The 19,387-nt window shown below is 39.1% G+C and overlaps 1 long non-coding RNA gene across 3 annotated transcripts in view; it reads right to left on the bottom strand.

Moving 5' to 3' along the window:
- Positions 1 to 19,387, bottom strand: part of LOC124075775 (uncharacterized) — an 81,492-nt gene that overhangs the window by 44,028 nt on the left and 18,077 nt on the right. The window contains exons 5-6 of one of the 3 annotated variants that reach the window (XR_009224468.1): positions 19,232 to 19,292; positions 16,845 to 17,104 (exon numbers count right to left, since the gene is read on the bottom strand). This is a non-coding gene — a long non-coding RNA (uncharacterized LOC124075775). Of the gene's footprint in view, positions 1 to 3,471; positions 3,908 to 7,104; positions 8,502 to 16,844; positions 17,105 to 19,231; positions 19,293 to 19,387 lie in introns of those variants that run through there. The other 2 variants (XR_006846155.2, XR_006846156.2) reach the window with 2 other exon arrangements.

Genomic DNA, 19,387 nt, shown 5'->3' with positions numbered 1-19,387 from the left:
TGTCTCACACATGAGCTTTTGGGGGATATCTAATATCTAAATCATAGCATACACATATACACAGACTATTTCTGAAAACCACAAAATCAACTGCAAATGTGTTTGCTTATAGGAAGATGTCTTTGGGGACCAGAGGGCTCACTTATCTGAGAGTCTTAGTTTTCATCATATGGACTTTTGAGCTTGACTCCTTTTTTAAAAACTATATATATATATATATATATATATATATATATATATATATATTGCTTTTAGATTAAAAAAAATAATAGCCAACTATGTGATTATTCTACCCACTCTATGGAAATAAAATTGGAGATAGGAAAGAAAGCAGAGGAACTTGTATAGAAGACTCCTTCAGCTGACCAGGCAGGTGATGGGGGTGGCTGGACATTGAATGGCACAGAAACAGTTGAGCCCAGGTCACCTACGGCTGTAGCTCCTCCCCTTCACTACCACCAGTGCTGATAACTACAGGTCTCAAGTTCCTAGCAAGGAATATAGAGGAGGGATAGAAAATAATTGCAAAGCCAAAGTTCTTTCTCTTTTCCTTTCCCCCCTCCAATTTTCTTTTAATTGACATGTAAACTTGTATGCATTCATCATGCATAACATGTATTAAAGGATATATACATTATGATTAAATCTAATTGATGCATCATCAAAATCAACTTTTTTAGATTTCACATATAAATGGGATCATTCAGTATTTATTTTACTTAATAAAATGTTCTTTCAGTTCATCTATGTTGTTGCAAATAACAAGATTAGTTTCCTTTTTATGATTAAATAATATTCCATTGTGTATATTATATGCTACCTTTTATCCCTTCGTCTTGTTGGATGATCATTGAAATTGATTCCATAATTTGGCTACTATGAATAGTACCCCAATAAACATTGGAGCACAGATGTGGGTTTTGTATGTTTTTTGTTTTGATGCTGAGGATTGAACCCAGGCATGTTTTACCATTGAGCTACACCCCCCAGTCCTTTGGTTTTCATTTTTTATTTCAATACAGAGTTCTAAGTTTCGGAGGGTCTCACTAAATTGCTGAGGCTTGTCTTGAACTTGTGACCTTCCTGCCTCAGCCTCTCACTTGCTGGAACTATAGGTGAACAACACTGCACTTGGTTCCAGATGTCTCTTTGACATACTGATTTCATTTCCTTTGGATCTATATACCTAGCAGTGGTAGTGCTGGATGCCTAAGTTATTTTTAGGCATGAAAAGCAATATGGTGAGGAGGTCTGAGAAAGAACCAGAGCCCAAGCAATGGTTATAACAGGGTAATGGGGGCCTAGGGAAAGGGAACAAGATTTTATTTGTGCAGAGGCACAAACTTATTTGATTTACCTGAGCTACAGATATCCCCAGCTGTGAAATTATGCAAAGGCAACATCTCTGGAAATGAGACTCTGCCTAGGAGTGGAACTCCTAAGATCCAAGGTTGTTGAGTGGAATGGAAGCCTGGAAACCCCACTAGGAGGCAACCCACATGCAGCCAGAAAGTGGGAAATTGCAGTCTGCTCTCATCCTGCAGGTTGACATCGTGAATTGGTCTCCGCTGGTTAAAGGTGGATGGAATAGTTCACATTACTGGCACCATTAAATAAAGAAAGAATTACCAAAAGAACGCATGAATGTCAATGGCAACTTTAGTGATAACCATATACATTTAGCAAAATATAAAATTGGTTTTGGTAAAATCTAGTAATTACATTAGTTGAGTTATACATGAATATAGCTGGTAACAGCTCCAGCTAGGTGCGGAATACATATGTAGGATCCATGAGTTTCCATTTGGGAAATACCCAGTTGTTTAAAACATGAGGAATGATGGGGAACTGGGGGATTATACCATATTTTATACTGTATTTAGAATTCTGGGCATTTTTCTATTTTATTTTGTGCCGTCCAATGGCCATAGGAATGGAAATATTAGATGCAAAAATGGGCTTCTCCTTGAAGAGAGAACTAGAATATATAAAAAGTAGAGTTAGAAGGCACACAATAGGAGGTAGCAAATCAAAACTTGGGAGAAAAAGATTAAGGGAGAGGCCAGGTCCAACAGAAGCTCCGCCTAAATGCTAGTGAGGTCTTCCTGACTGATTTTCCCCAGGGAAATTAAGCCATTCTGTTTCCCATTCCTCCTAGGTTTTGGTACTAATGACCTTGTGACAAACCTACTACAAACCATGCCACCGCACGTTTATCACGGCATCTTCTGGACCCTGTTCTGCGATTCCTTCAACAAAGACCTCCATGATATGTTTCCACCTCACTGAACTTAATCCTCCCCAGCTACAATTCACCTTCTCCACAAAGTCCTACTCTTATCCCTCAAACTGGATGTAATTCCTCCTTTTTTCAGTTCTTAACATTCCATGATCATAACCTTATCTCACTTATGGATGCACACTAAAGCTTAATAGTTACAAAAAAATCCATCTGAGAATTGAGTTTAAAATTTGGTCCACCACTTACCCCCCTAACTATATGCGTGATTTTAAATAATTTACTTACCCTTTCTGTGACCCTGTTTCTTCATCTCTAACACAGTTAGGCTAGGTATGTCATACATAGTCTCTTTGGATGCTAGTGGTCAGACAAATGATAACCCTTAAAGTTCCTACACTCCTAACATAGATTTCACTAGATTTCTTTTTTTTTTCCCCATCTCCCCTGTTGAACACAGTGCCTGATAGATGTAACAAGTTAGGCTCTACCTGAGTTTGACAGAGAGAAGGACAAGTGTCAGGTTGGAGACAGACACAACTTAACCTGCACCCAGGCCAGCTAATGTTCTCGTCTGCTTTTCCAGGGCAGCTGATGCTTCTTTGTTAAATTTTGTTTGGCTTCCCTTCCACCCAAAAGCAATGCTTATATGTATCAAACTCAAACAAGGCCACTTTCCCTACCTAGAAAAAGAAAATAACCCCTGCCCTAGTCATGCCTGGGAATGAATGCACTTCAAGAGGCAAACACAAGAATTTCATGTGATTATATATAGGCTTCATCAATTCAAAAGAGTGGGTGTTGACACTGAAACATTGACAGGTAATTATCAAAAGTACCTTAGAAAAGCAGGTTTCTGTAGACAATCGCTGCAATTTATTATTATTGTTGTTGCTAGCCTCCCTGATGGTCTCCATTTATGATTCCAGTAATCTTGTCTCTTTTGATGAAACTGCCTTTTGTTTTTCATTAACGTGTCAATGCATTAGACAAAAGGCCTGTTGAGTGTAACAAAAACCCTAACAGAGGAAAAAGCAGAACTTTACACCTGTAAGACAATTGTCCTCCTGGGATGAAAATATATATGTAAGGAAACATATATACATGCAGATGCATGCATTCGTACACACATAGACACATGCACCCATGCACACACCCATGCACACACACATGCACACACACATGCACGTACACTTTCATGCACACACATGCAATCATGCACACACACATACCTGCAAATTGTTCTTGACGTCTTTAAGATTATGTTAGGAATCTTTCAGCCAGGTTAAACTGAAATATGTCAGGATGACAGTTCTAGATCATGCATAATGGAAACCAGCAACCTTCTGCTCCTACTGACATCTATATGTCTATTTCATGATGATCCTGATGAACCCCTAGACAGATCCGAAAGGGGTGAGAAGTTCCTAAAATTTTCAAGAGACGTCCCCTAGTTAGAGATTCTAAGCTGCCCATGTTGTACCTCAAAAGATTATTTATTCCTGCGCTATTTCAAGGCTTGAACAGTTACTCCTTAAAGTCTTTTAAGTCCCTGAGGTCACCTCTCAGGGAGGGGTGTCATGTTCTCAGTTGAGTGTCAACAGGGGCAGGGGCACTAGACAGGCACCTCACCAAAACCAGCCCTGGTGTTTAGGTTAGCATTTCAATAGGTGATTAAGAAGCCACCCACTCCTTCTGAGCTGTGTGGGGTTTTATCAGCCTAACATCCTGCACCAGGGACACAATCTTGGAAAGCTGTCAAGACTCATAACCTGTCACCCTATTATCCTCAATGAGGAAGGAGGAAAGGAATTTCCCTAGTGCTCAAGGCCAAATGTACAAAACAGGTTGTTTGAGGGGTTTTGTTTTTTTTTTTGTTTTGTTTTGTTTTGTTTTGTTTTGTTTTGTTGTTTTTTTTCTTTGTTTTTTAATTCATAGAACACTTAAAATTGGAAGATCAATGTAAATTAAAACCTCTGTATCTTCAATGTAGGGAAATGGCAATTCTATGTGTCTCAAAAAAGGAAAGAGACTTTTAGAAAAGCTCAATTTTTAAAAAATATTCAGAACATACATTTTCAGGTAATTGGGAAAATCTATTTTCTACTTGACAGTAATCAAAAGTACGTGTATTCTGGATAAAAATTCTGCTACCAAACCATAAATAGCAATGGAATATGAAATATACTGCATGTTGAAATCTAGCCAGTCCCAAGAGAAAAATATGAAAGTAAAAAACGAATTTTTACTTTTATTTCTTCCTTTCTTTGGTCCTGGAGATAGCACCCAGGACCCCGTTCCCCACCACCACCACCACTACAGTATGATGGCACTCTACCACTGAGCCACACATCTCCAGCTCTTTTGTTGTTACTGTTGTGGAGATTAATTTTGAGAGAGGGTCTCACTATGTTGGCCAGGCTAGACTCTAACTGGAGATCCTCCTGCCTCAGCCTCCCAAAATGCACCACCATGCCCAGAAAAATAGATTTTTAGAAGGAAAATTTTTACACACTCCCATTGCCTGAGTACTCACTCAATAAAAGTGAATATTTTAAAACAAAAAAAAATTGGAAATTGCATTGCTTGTAATGTTCCAGCTTTGTTTCAGTGAAGCCTCTTTATTTATTTGTTCTCTCTGTACTCAACCACTGTTCACTCAACAAGCTAAGATTCCCAGAGCTGCTGTCTTGGTTAAACACTACGATAGGAAGGAAAAGATGAGTAAATTATTCATAGTATCTACTCAGAGAAGCTCACTTCCATAACACACACTACAGACACTGCATCTCCAGAACCAAAAATGCTGAGCAGCTAACCCTGGGGGACTTGAATTATCTTCACGAGGAGGTGATATTTAAGCTGAATCTTAAAATATAAGTAAGACTTGGCTAAGTGGCCAAGATGTGGCTTTCATGCACTATTTCAGAGCATTCAAAGCATTTGTTCTGATTTCAGCAGAGCATGCACAGGGACACATGAAGGAGTTGGTAGGAGATGGGGAAAGACAAAATCCAGCCTTCAGTTGACTCATGCTTTAGCGCTAAGGTATTTGGACTTCACCCTACATGCAGGAGGAAGCCATCAGGGATTCTTAAAGCAGAAAGATTTTATTTTCATTAAGTAATTAAATATCACCGAGGACAGATGAGAAGGTCCAGTTGTTGTCAGTATTTTATATGGCTACCTAGGATGCTGCAAAGCTGGACCAGCTGTAATAGTTTAGATCTGGAATGTCCTCCCAAAAGTGCATGTGTTGAAAGCTTGGTTCCCAATGCTACAAAGTTCAGAGGTGGAGCTCTTTGGAAGTGATTCTATCCTGAGTGCTCTAACCTCGTCAGTGTTTTAATACATTAATGGATACATAGCTGAATGGATTATTGGGAGGTAATGGAAACTGTAGGAGGTGGAAGCTAGCTGAAGGGAGTGTTTCCTTGGGATTACATCTTGTCTTTGTCCCCTTTCTCTCCTTTTGTTTTCCTGGTTGCCATGAGGTGAGCAACTTTGTTCCACCATGCCCTTCCGCCATGCTGTTTCTGCCTCACCACAGTTCTAAAAGCAATGGAACTAGCTGATCATGGATAGAAACCTCTGAAACTGTGAGCCAAGATAAATCTTTCCTCTTCTAAGTTGCTTTTCTCAAATATTTTGCTACAGTGCTGCACAGCTGACTAACACACCAACCATACTTCTTGCATACTGGATTGTATACCTTACTATATACTATATCTCCCCCTTTTGTTTGTAGTATCTCTCCCATTTGCCTTTCTGTTTCCACTGTTAATCATTCATTCGCTCAACCAGTCATTGCATCATTCAACAAATATTTACTGAGTCCCTACTAAATGTCAAATCTGTGCTGGGGCCAGATATTTAGTGACACACAAGAAAGACAGTATCTGAATTCTGGCAAAACCGATAGAGCAGCAAGACAGACAAATTTGTTTGAATACAGTTACAATGGTGTATAATGAGCAAGATGATGGAAAGCCATGGAAGGAAGTCTCTAAGGAAACTTCACTGAGGAAGGTTCAGACCCCAAGTGACACCCTTATCCCCTGCTGACCAGCACTAGCCACAAAGACCCTAACAACAGAAAGAGAGGATAAAAGTGCAGGGAGCACATGGACCATTTGGGAATCACCAATGTTTCTGCTAAGATTTGCAAGGATAAGCAGACTTTATTTGAAAGACAATGGTAAAACACAAATAGGGGATGGGTCAGGTTTATGTGGTAGAAATTACCCTGCTACATTGTGGAGAATGCATTGATTTGACAGAGAGACCATTTAGGAGGATTTCCAAAGGTTCAAGTATCAGAAGATGGTTACTTGAAACAGGGTCATATCAGTGTTCCAGCTTAGTGAACATCTAAACCCAGCCATGTTTATAAAACTCCTAACAATGAATTAGTTTAAAATAGTCCTTGGAACAGAAGAGGATTTTCTTAAGAATAACAACCATGAAATGCATAAACCATTGACTGAATTTACCTAACTGACCTAGTAGTTTCAACAGATTATAAATAGCTGAATTTTCTTCCCCCTGTGTTAAGGGAAAGCAGGTGGTGGGTAGGAACACGTTCTCCAGGGCTGGGTCTAGAGAATGGTGAAACAGGGTAAGGAATTCCTGTAATCACTGATGAACTATCTTGAAGCTGAGCCTAACATTGAAATCAAGGAAGTCTGCAGAGCTGAGATTCAAATGGGGGGGGCTGGGTAAGAAGTAAAAAGAAAGGATAAATGATTTTGTAGAACTAGATGAGGAAGTCAGAGGCAGAACCAGGAAACAGATGGATGGTCAAATGAGCACAAGAAACAGTGACAAAGGTCAAGAAGTGGATAGTCCAAATTGTTATTCCTTACTTTCAATAATGTAGAGACATGCAGGTCCAACAGCAATTCTAGAGCTAGAGATAGGACTGGAAATAAACATGCTCTTCCAAGTGATTTCTCCATCAGTCTTCTCCTTACCATGTTCAGGGTAAAACTCTTGATTTACACACATCTCCCACTCATCACTATTTCAATAACAAAATCTGCCTAGTCCTTCAGCAATGAGCCCTTTTTGACTCTTTTCCCAAGCTTCCAATTCATCCACCTGACCTTTTTCTACTCTGAACTTTGGTCTGATTTCACTCACTTCAGGTCTTCTCTCTCCTAGTCCAAGCCACGCCACGACCTGTTTTGACTATAGCAATCACTTCTTGACTGGTCCCCCATCTTCTGCTTCTACCACCTAATAATTCCCCACGGCAGCCAGAATGACTCTTTCAAAACATGCATATCGTCCTGTCACTTCCTTCTAATCCCACCTGGAATAAAATCTTGGCCTACAAAATCCTTCAAGATCTGGCCTCTGCTTTCCTTTCTGATGGCAGCTCTAAATCTTTCCCTTATCCATTACCTTAGCCTTCTTTGTGTTCCCTAAATGTGCCAAGTTCATCTTGGAGCCTTTGAACTTTCCATTCTTTCTACTTGAATCTCTTCCTACTGATCTTTACACAACTATACCCTCCTTGTCATGTAGTCCTCAGCTTAAATATCAGCTTCTTTGGAGCAAACGTCCAATCTAAATGATTCCCTCATTACAAAACAACGACTCTGTTTGAGGCGTTATGAACACTGTTTGTCCCCTAATATTTCTTTCCTAAGTTACTTGCGTGGTGTTGCCATTGTGTCATTGTTATTTATTGTCAGCTTTCTCCTATTAGCACATGCCCTCTAGTGAAAGTGCAGCCTGACCTGTCGTGATCATTGCTGTATCCAGTGCATAGAATAGTTCTTAGCACATAGTAGGCACTTTACTTCCACTTTGTTAAATAAACAAATGAATGAAAGAAGTGAACAATGAATGAATTCTCCCTTTGTCTTATCTCTGTCATCTCTCCCTCTTCACGGTCTTCTTTTCCTCAGCCTGAAACCTTGCTCAGACCTCCTCTGTCACTTAAAAAGCAATATCCTCTCTTGATCCCTTCTAGCAGATCTGGTTGGAAAGCTCCACATTCCACTCTAATGGTTTTATGTATTTATAGTTTGTTCGGAAATGAAGCAGGAAAAAAAGAACTTGGGTTACTCTGGGTCAGTTATGGTGGTTATGCCTCAAGATGGCTGTACTCATGTCAAGATGAATCCATACACTGTCCAAATCTATAAAGTAATATTAGTATCCTTATTTTATGATAAAGACACTGGTATTCAGAGGTCAGATATTTACCTAAAGAGCCCTTAAGTAAGGGATGGTATAACTAAATTTTAGAGTTACCCCAGACACCCAAGCCCATTTTGTCACTTTGTCACTATGTTAGAATAATAGAGATCTGAAAAATTACCATAATCTCATTCTACAGACAAGTTCCATATGCCATAGAATGGACAAAAATAAAGCTTTGTGCTGTTATTAGGGTGCTTTTAAAGTATGTTAAATGGGGAAATACTCATACCTTAAATTTTTTTAAAGTTATACATAAAATTATAAATAGTAAGTTCCTAATCTGGTTTTCATAGTTATGATTAAAATAAAGTCTAGAAAGTAAATAAAGAACACCACATGTTATCATTATGTGGTAGCATGACTATAGTTTAAATCATTAATTTTTTTCTCTACTCTCCGTTAGTACCCCCAAATTCTTTTAGAGAATCATTTCCTCATGTGCACATCTTGATGGGATAATAATCAAGGTTTCTTGCTTCCCATTAATGATGCTGAAGAAAGTCCCTGCTGGTCCCTTGGCCAGATGTTTTTTGCTCAATAACTTAGTATAAGCCCAGAAACTTGTGGCATCCAAGGAGGAACTGATGAGATCTTAGCTGAGATATATTGAGATAGAAAAATGGTAGCTTTTATTTAATTTATACTGGTGCCTGTGTTAGGCAACCAAATTCTCACCACATTGATCCCTAGAGCTGCCCTTCTTCTTAGCCTATTCCTTAAATTGGTCCTCTGTCCTCCTGTCCATTCTGAAATTCTCCTTATATCTTTTCAGTGAATATTATTTTTTGGAAAAATTAGTTCTTGTTGGTTTCTATCACTTATACCTACAGAACTCTGTTTGATACATGTCTATATTTTTCTGTAATAATCATGTTTTGCCTTTATATTCAAAGATAAATAGGAAAATAGAAATTAAAGATCCAATCTTAAAACAGTAAACACATATGACTGGGCTGGGCACCATGATATACACCTGCAATCCCAGGTACTTGGGAGACTGAGGCAAGAGGATCACAAGTTCAATGCCAAACTGGGCAACATACCAAGACCCTGTCTCAAAACAAAATATTATTATAAAGATTATATGTACTTTATAAAGACTTTTTATAAAGACTAATTTTTAAACTCAATGATATTCCACTTACCTAGGAAAGTGCAAGGTCTGGGTTCAATCCCCAGTACTTAAAAAGAAAATTAATTAAAATACATGTGACTAAAACAAACCCAGGTTAAATGTGTGACTTGAACTCTACTAATCCCTGAATGCTCCTAGTAAATAACCCCACTCCATGTTGTCATTTCGTATTGACGAAAGATCAACAGAATTACCTTCATATAAAAATAGAAAAAAAAAAATTATGTTTCTAATAATTTTGTGGCTAATGAGAATCTACCTAAGCCTGACTTCCCTTAGATTGAAAATACATTTGCTGGGCTGGGGCTATAGCTCAGTGGCAGAGCACTTGCCTAGCATGTGTGAGGCACTGGGTTCGATCCTTAGCACCACATATAAATAAACAAAACAAAAGGTATTTTGTCCATTTACAACTACAAAAAAAAATTTTAAATACATTGCTTATTCACTTGATATGTTTAGTAAATGCTTTCTCTATGCCATTCAGTGGGTATACCAAAGTGAATAGTACTCAGTTTCCAATCCTTAGGTTTTCTCACTATATACTGAAGCCAATGCATAGCAAATAGATTGCAACAGAACTTTGTCAGTGCTATTACAGAGATACAAACAAAATAAAACAGGGAAGGCAAAGGTGAAAAGAGATGAGCTGTCCATTTAAAGATTCTAAATGCTAGAAAGAAAATAACAAAGATGCAGTATTACTGTTTTTGATAAAAAGTAGTCTACAGCTAATGGTAAATGCACACTTATTTGCCAACAGAATAATCATTCCAATCAGATAGCATACATGGCATGGTATTATCCTTTTTGTGGCAAAAGCAGAGTAAAAACCCTAATCTCTATTTCTTTTAAAAATACACCTATGTGCTCTATATGTGTAATAAGAATTGTAATGCATTCCACAGTTGTGTATTTTTAAAAGTAAAATCAATTAAATAAAAAAATACCTAATAAATTGTTGATATCATTAGAATTTGAACTTAAAGTCCTTTGAAACATATAGCAATGTCCCTACCATCAAATAATCTTAGCAAAATAAAAGTATTTACCTTTTGTGTTTTCTTCTAATCAACCCTTTTGCTATTTAATTTTTCCAAAATCCAATTCCCATGTTCTCAGTAATAAAAGGTAATAAAAGATTTCTTAGAATTTCCCACAAGGACCTAGCCAGATTCTCTGTTGACTACACTTTGGATAAGATGCATAGACTTCTCAAAGATGTATCTTCACATCTATTCATACATACTACAGAGGTTTTGTTTGTTTGTTTGTTTGCTTGCTTGCTTGTTTGTTTCTGAAGATGTGATCTGAACCCTGCCCACACCAGTATATTGGCTGAGGCAGTGACTCACTGTATCACCACTTGCATATAATATGTTTGCATTTGAATTGAAGCCTTATAGAGAAAATATCCTCAACCAAAAAAGAACAGAAAAATAAAAGAAAACAATAGGGGTCCTATTGGTGGAATGTTTGAAGATTGATGGAGCAAAAAACTTTAAGCACTGTACTCAGAGACTCTCAGTAGTTCTGATGTTAGCTTTTATGAAAATAAATGCATATACATAAAAGGCTTATTTAAATCCTGCTTCCTTAGAAGATACTAATATTGTGGAAGAAGTTTAGATACTTAAGGAAATAAATAGACATTGCATCTTATCCCAGTATATTCAAATAAGCTTCAAGTAAAACTCAAGCCTGATTGCCTATATATAATAAGTGTTTGGGGATAGGCCATATATGAAGCTATTTGGTCTGGTATTCTTGACTTTCCCTGTCTCTGCCCTTCTGTAGTCAGCAAATCCTCACAGGAGCAGTTAAGCAATAATGACAGAGGACAGAGTTTTGCAATCAAACAGTCTGGGTTAATAAGTTGATTCTGCCACTTACCAAGTGTGATATTGGACAAGTCACTAAATGTCTCTGAACTGAAGTTTCCTTGTTTGTAAATGGTAAAAAATAACTTCTTCCTTGTAGGGCTCTTTGAGAGTTAAGTGATGACACATGAGCATGTCATCTGACTCACAGAAGATGCTCAATGATTAATAGGCATGAGGACACTTGGAGTCACACTTTCAACGACAGTAGTAGCACACCCAACCTTGCCCTTCTCGTCAAATAACACATGATTCAAAAGGATTCTTTCTTTTCCTTTCCAAATTCTATGATAAACAAGTATGTCTATGCCTTCTTTGATAGCGCCCTACATACTAATCCATGCCCGATGATGGTTTTGTGCTACAAAATACCCCTGAAAAGGCGCTTGGAGAGTTGACACTTGAATTTATGGGGATATGGGTGTGCCATCATGTACTGTCAACACCAGGTGTTCCAGCATAAGTGGTACATACTTAGAACATTGTCCACACCAGGTGTCAGTGGGTGCACAGACTTCAAAGGAAGGGCAAAAAGAACTGGGTTTCAAGTCTCACCACATATGTACCTGACCATATGGGGCCCAAGGGAGTGCAGGGATGTGTGCAGATTTAAGTAAGATTATCGTTTCCTATTTGCATATTCATCCTGTGTTCAGGTAGGAACTTGAAGTACCTTGGTTATTATGTATCAGCATTTTCAGAATTGGAAAGCAGGTGAGCTAAGAAGGATCTTAGAAACCACCCAGCACAGAACTGCTCAAGGTGTAAACTTTGTGTATCATTTATGGGATCCTTAAAGGGAACAGGAACCCGCAATTTTTTAACAAGCATCCCAGGAAATTCTGGAGCATGCTCAGGGTCAAAGACCACTGAGCTAGCCCATATGTGCCCATTTCAAAGCAAAACCATTAGGACCTGGACAAAAGAAATGCGTTGTCGAAAGCAGAGTGTCTTTAAACCTCAGTGCTATGGGCATGTTGGACTGAGTAACCTTTGGTAGTGGGGTCTTCCAGTGTGAGGCAGAATGTTGAGTGCATTCTTAACCTCTACCAAGATGTCACTAGCAGCAACCAAAAGGATATTCAGGCATGGCCAAATATGCCCCAGGGGAGCCAAGTCACCCCTAGTTGAGAACCACTGTCTAAAGTCACAGGAAGAGTCAGGAGCGAAGCCAGACCAGCATACAAGTGTCCTGATTCACAGCCCAGCAAGCTCCACACCCACATCTGCTGGTTCCTCCTCTATTACTGTGGGAAGCAGAACAAGGGGGAAGGAGGGGCACCAGGCCCCAAAGGCCACAGGGCAAGAAAGTGGATGCCAGCTCAGGCTATAGCACTATTTTTTTTCCTTCAGGAACCTGGAATATTACTCCTGGCTTTTTCCATGACTTCATGTGCAGTTAGTCATCCTTATTTCTATTTCTCCACCTGTTTAAAATCTCGATCTTACAGGAGAACTGGCAGGATTCACTTGGCAACATTGTGGAAACCTACATGGAAAGGTGCTGTACAACAATCTTTTTTTAACTGAGATGGAGTTCAAGGTGCCCCTGCGTAAAGCCAAGAGTGTCACATTCTAAATATAGCATCGTGCCTGGAAGAGGAGGGTGGTGGGGAGCAATGCAGAAGGAATCAGGAAATGTGGTTTCTAGTCCCAGTTCTTTCCCAACTACTTTTGTGGCCTTTAGCAAATCACTTCATTCTGCTGGACCATCAAATGGGGGGCACTAGAGCTGTCTTGAGTCTAGTGTCCTCTGCCCTTTGGCTGCTCACCAACTTCCAAACCCTACCCTTCTTCCAAATCCCAACCGATTCCTCAGTTTTCTTTGGTGATCATGATAATGGTGTTGTGGTTATGCAGGAGAACCTCATCCACAAGAGACACTCCAAAGTATTTAGGATCGAAGTGACATGACGTCTGCAACTTGCTCTCTGATGGCCCTGAAAAGAATACGCCTTTCATATATAAGAATGTATATGTATTCATATATATTTTGTATGAAGGGCAAGCAAATACACCAAGAGAGTACTACATATGGAATCTCGTGGAAGTTTATGTGGGGGTTCATTCTATGAATCTTTCCATTTTTTGATATGTTCTAAATTTTTTTTTGTTTTTGGAGAAAAAAAATAGCTCCAGTTCTTTCTCCTTCACAAAACCGTTCCCAATTCACCGAAATAATTCCTTCAAATTCCCACAGCACTTATGTGCTCTTTATCACCTCCTAACTGGTGTTATAGTTAAGCACTTGCATAGTGAGGCCATAAAATTGCTAACACAATACTCAGTTATGCAAGGAGCATTTGTTCTAAAATTCCTCTCTATTTAATCTACAACTTCTCTATTCCCATTCCTAAGACCTGCTGGAAACAAGGGGAAAAAAATAAAAGTGATTTTTTTTTTTGAGAGAGAGAGAGAGAGAAAGAGAGAACTTTATTTTATTTTTTTAGTTTTCAGCGGACACAACATCTTTGTTTGTATGTGGTGCTGAGGATCGAACCCGGGCGGCACGCATGCCAGGCGAGCGGGCTACCGCTTGAGCCACATCTCCAGCCCTAAAAGTGAATTTTTATCCAACCTCGTCATCTCAGTTTGATGAAACAAAGCTACATTAGGTACCTCAGTAACATTTGGATAAAGGACAGGACCTAGGTATATCCTTTTTTACCCTCAGGATAGCACCTGGGTGCAGGAGAGAAACTGGCTGGGTTTGGAGAGTGCCACAGGAAGAAGTCCACAAGATGGGCTTTCAAAATTGGCTGGTAATGTACTCATTATTGAGACCTTGACTCTGCACCTGGCAATAAGATGCTTGAGGGACATGTCAGTATTCCAGTGAACAGAGGAGGACAACAGGACATTTCAGTTCTGGGTCCCATGGAGGGCTTGGGCCATGCTTCATACCTACATGTTCTTCATTGGTGTCAGTATCTGTCAGCTCTCTGGTTTGTTGCTCCAACTGCCACAATGTGGCTTCTGCTATCATCACCCACCAAAGTGTCACAAAATGACAAAAAGTAATTCAATATTAGTAGTAACTAATTCACTATGTGCCTGCTATGTGGCAGGCACTGTGCCAGGCTCTTCATGTGTAATAGTTCATTTAATACTCACAGCAACTAGATCAGCAGCACTACAATAACCTTATAAGGACAACCACTGGTCTCTTCATTGCCTGATTATTGAATTAGCTTCTCTTCTAACCCACTGCAGAAAATAGATCACTGATTGTCATGCCACATCTTAAATTCCCATTTTCTCTGACTTCTCAATTTACTTCTCTAAGCATATCTTTTCTCCAGGCATATCATTTCACTTTCTATTTCCTGTAAACGTTATGTTTTCTGACCACATTTTTAACTCACTTTTGTATTCCCTCCAGCCTCCTTTATGCTCCTTCAAAATCCATCAAGGCTCAACTTTCCTTCACTTCATCAACACACGTTTATTTAACACCTGTTTGATGCTGCCTAATATCCTAGATCCTAGAAAGACAATGCTAAGAGAAGCAGGCCCCCATTCCTACCCTTGTGGACTTTATAGTCTTGTAACAGATCTAACTTGCAATCAGGTCTCGGTTGTTTCAGTAAGAAACAATCTTCCCCTTGCACTTCCTTTCAAGTATACATGATACCTGTGTCACCCCTTGGATACTTACCAAGTGCAGTTCTGTGGGGTTCATCATCTGTTCAGGGATGCATTTATTCAGGATGACAATAACAATAACATCACTGATATGCATGCATTGAATATCTCCTCTCTGCCAAGCACTCTTTCTATATCGTCTCTGATTTTCACAATGGCAGACTGAAAGGGGTGATTTTCCTCTTTTTACTAATGAGGCACTTAAGGCTCAGAGATGATAAGTAATCTGCCCAAGGCCACATAATTAGTAAATGACATTGCTAGTGTGAGAACCCAGGTCCTTCTGCTCTCTCCACAACACCTGGGAGCTGTCAGACTTCTTTGTTGCATCATGCAGAGGATCAGTGAGTACTCAGGAGTCAGTGGGGAGGGTTAATGTGACAGGAAGAACATGATTTTGGAATGAAACTGACTGGCATTCAATTCCCAGTGATGCCACTTATTGCTTATGTGACGTTGGGCAAATTCCTAAACTTCTTTGTACCTTCAAGTCTTCATTTTAAAATCTCCACTGCAAAAAAAATAAATATAAACCACTTATATTACAGGGTTGCTGTGAGGATTAAATGAAATTCTAAACACCGAAAAGCTCCGGGTGTATAATAGGTATTCAGCCATACAAAACCTCTTCTGTTTTGGTTGATGCAGATCCTTTAAAAGTTTTTACCATCTACCTTATTGTTGCTCATATAAATTTCTAAGTTTGATATTGAGAAAAACCTGCAGAAAGGTCTTTCAAGCACTGCAAATATATTAAAGAGGCAGATACAGGCCACTCTAAGAGATAAAGGCAGTGCAGCTGAGAAGGGACGGGAAACCAATCTAGAAATCTGGCCATAGGAGACAGTGTAGTTCCTTTTGTAGGAAAGCTTTCCAAAGACAGAGCCCTTGAAGCTTTTGTGTATCAAAAGCATTTTAAATGTTTTCCTCGGTGCACTCATATGGAATTGCTTCTGTGGCAAAGAAGTATGGTCTTATCAAAATGCTATTGATTTTTTTTCCAGAAGATATCTAGAAACCTCATTAACGAAGCCCTGCATACAAAGCCAAAGGCCCATTCTTTTATTTCTATATGCTGGCCACCTGTTCCAGGGTATAACATGGCTAATAAATCAAAGGTTCACATTTATTCAATCTTTACTGAACACTTTCATCAACCCATTCCATTAATGCTTTAAAAAAAATCCTACAAAGTAGAGATTATTATTTAGTTTGTTACAGGTGAGAAAATTAACCTCAGAGAAATTAAGTCAACTTTTGTAACATCACATGGCTAGAACCGATTGACCAGATTTCAGTTGATACATCCGTTTATTCAACAAGTATTCACTGAGTGACTACTGCGTGCCAACTTTGATTCTAAAGCTAATGCTGTTTCCACTACCTAATTCTTCCACCAAAATAAATAACAGTTTTTTTCTGTTACTTAGAATGTTTCAGAATGGGAAAACAAAGTGGCCAGAACATGAGATGCTCATGTCTCAGAAAAGATTACTGGGCTGATTGGCACGGCCAGGCAAGTGTCTAATGTGTCAGCACTACTCCATGTGTGTCCATCTCAAAGCTGGCAGTTTAAAAGGAAAAGTGCCCCACAGTCAGAAGTGCCATTCTCAGGAAAGTATATATGAATAGCTGTGCTAGACTGTTTACAAAACTTTACAATAATATACACCTCAGAACATTTATTCATTAGATAATTGAAAAGAGATGAAAATCAGTGCATACAACTCACCAAAAGAGAAAAAAAATAATCCAGCTTTCATAGTGCCATTCCTGTACATAGGGTGTGGTCCTTTTCTGTGCTACAACTTGAGTGATACCATTTTAGCCCCAACAGGAAGGTGCCAGCTATTATGCTCATTTCTCAGAAGAAGAAATGGGTGCAAGTTGCAAAAGTCATTGGTACTTCAGAAATGTCCAAGTTCACCTCATGATTAAATGCCAGAAGCAGAATTTGAACTTGGGTTCTTTCTGCTATTTCTGGTATATAATCTGCAATAGAAAGAGTAAGCCAGGTTACATTGCAGTAATAAGGGGTGCTCAGATCTCAAAAATTCACAATAGTCAAGCTTGATTTCTTGCTCATATTCCACATGAGCTGGGATCTACTCTGTGTTTGCTTCAGAAACCCCCAGCTGACAGAGCAGCCTCTGTCTGGAACATTTCCAGTCACAGTGGCAGGGTAAAAAAGTCTCATTTATAGCCCCCACATTGTCTCTTAGAGCTTCTGATAGAAAGTGGCTTTCACTCTCAGTTCATTGGCCAAAGCAAGTCACGTGGCCTTGTGCTCATGGGTGTCTTTTCTACAGGGAGGGGCCCTGAAGAGGAGTCAGAGTGTTTCAATTTATGTCACTATAGCTCATGTAAAGTGATTGTGAGCTTATTTTCCTCATCCTGTGAGGTTCTTCTCTAATAAATGCAGTACTGATTGAGAGATATTTTAAGTATAATCAGCCAAGCAGTCAAATTATATAAAAGCCAAATACATTTAATATTGCAAAAGTAACAATTCTAAATTACCCCTGTCAAATGCTAAACCTTCTGCATTTCGGAAAAAAACAAAAACAAAAACAAAAAAAAAGCAACTTTCACTCTGGGAATAAACTTTCCATTTCTGGCAGGAGAACTGGGTAGCAACACTGAAACTCTCCTGTGAATGGGCGTCAGGGTGTCATATTTGAATGTGTAATGAGTAAACATTGGCAGAAACCCCCTTTGCCACGTGACTTCAAAACAAACACCAGTCAGCAGGGAACTACCAGCTGTGCTGAGTAGGAAAAAAGAAAAAAAATGTACTCATACATGCTCCTTCCATGAAGAAAAATCCCCTGCTGTGATCACCTCCCTCCAAAATGAAGGGCACCAATGTGTTCTCACACAAAGCCCCACCCCTGGAAAGTCCTCCTGGCAAAACCAGGGAAACAAAGTTCAGAGGAAGAAGAAAAGAACTGAAACTGAGTCCAGGCATCTAAAGAATCCTGCCTTCCTTTAAAACAACTGATAATTTGGGAAATGAAGAAAGAAATGAAGCATTTAGCTGGAGTTTGATATGACCCAACCTGAATTATAATTCCCTTTACAATTCTAAGATCCTATGATGCTATAAGTTCATGTGCTAAGAAACAGATCTATTTTGCTTAAGTACAGAAAACAAAGAAAAAGACAGGCCTTATATAATAAAATATCATACATAGCATGTCCTCCATCTCTCTCCCCCAAAAATGTCCTGAGGACTGTTAAGTTGTCTTGGGGTGGGGCATCTACCTATGGAATTCTATTTCTTAAAATGTTTTGGCACTGAATCGGGACTTGATTTGTAGAAAAGGCATTTCCTTGATGCTTCTCTTAGAGCAGTGAGAGGAAGATAGATGAACAAGCTAGAGTTTTGCCTTGGTCTTTTTATTAAGGTCACCAATTGGAAAGCCCATAAAGAAACATCAGCCTTTAGTCACTAATGAGAATGAGATCTGACTAAGAAGAGAGAGCATCATTGCTGTACATCATATTTCATATTAAATAATGAAATTGTTGTGCCCTGCTTTTTCCCCTATGACTTTAAATAGAATTCAAGGTCCATGAACCCAGATTCATAGGAAATGTTTCTTAATAAGTAATTGTGCTTCTGTGATATGCTTGGATGCAACTCTATAATTGTGCTGGCATTGCTGGCAAATATCCACAACTTTTGTCCAGAAATAAGTAAAATTGGGTTTCTATAACCAACATTAGCATGCACAACATTTGAAGAAAAGAAATTAAGAGGGAGACTCACCCAAGATGTTGGAATACAGGAGTTCACGTTGCTGGCTGCTCCTTGATGTAAAACCAAGAAAGCAGACGGGCAGCTTCTCTTCAAGGTGGGTTAACAAAAGGAAAGGGGGGAGGGGCAGGTACCTTAATGGAACTTAAAACTGGACATTCAAAGCAGACCAGGGACATAGGAGGTTGGATATAATAAAATAAGGAAGAAATCCCCAGTGGCACATCTGTAGCTGCAGTGGGTCCAGAAGCTCTATGAGCATAGTAGAGGGATGAGGGAATTAGGAACACACATTTTGGGGAAGCCTAGGCATGTTTGGGTATGGAGCATTTAGAGACCAAGGACAATACTCAACAAACCTGAAAGACAAGCAGCACCATATCCATGTGTGGGAAAGAAGCCACTATCACTCCAGGCAGCCTGTGGAAAAAAAAAGAAAGGAACCATTTGGCAGTCACTGCATAAGGACTGGCAGCTGAGGAAGCCTATACCTGACGAACCTGAGTTTGGTTTCA

This window comes from Marmota monax, unplaced genomic scaffold, assembly GCF_021218885.2.
Source record: "Marmota monax isolate L192 unplaced genomic scaffold, Marmota_monax_Labrador192_F-V1.1 WCK01_AAM20220418_F8-fsc00036, whole genome shotgun sequence".
NCBI classification, from domain to species: Eukaryota; Metazoa; Chordata; class Mammalia; order Rodentia; family Sciuridae; genus Marmota; species Marmota monax.
The sequence above is the reverse complement of the archived record's forward strand: the minus strand, read 5'-3'. Positions and strand labels throughout refer to the sequence as shown.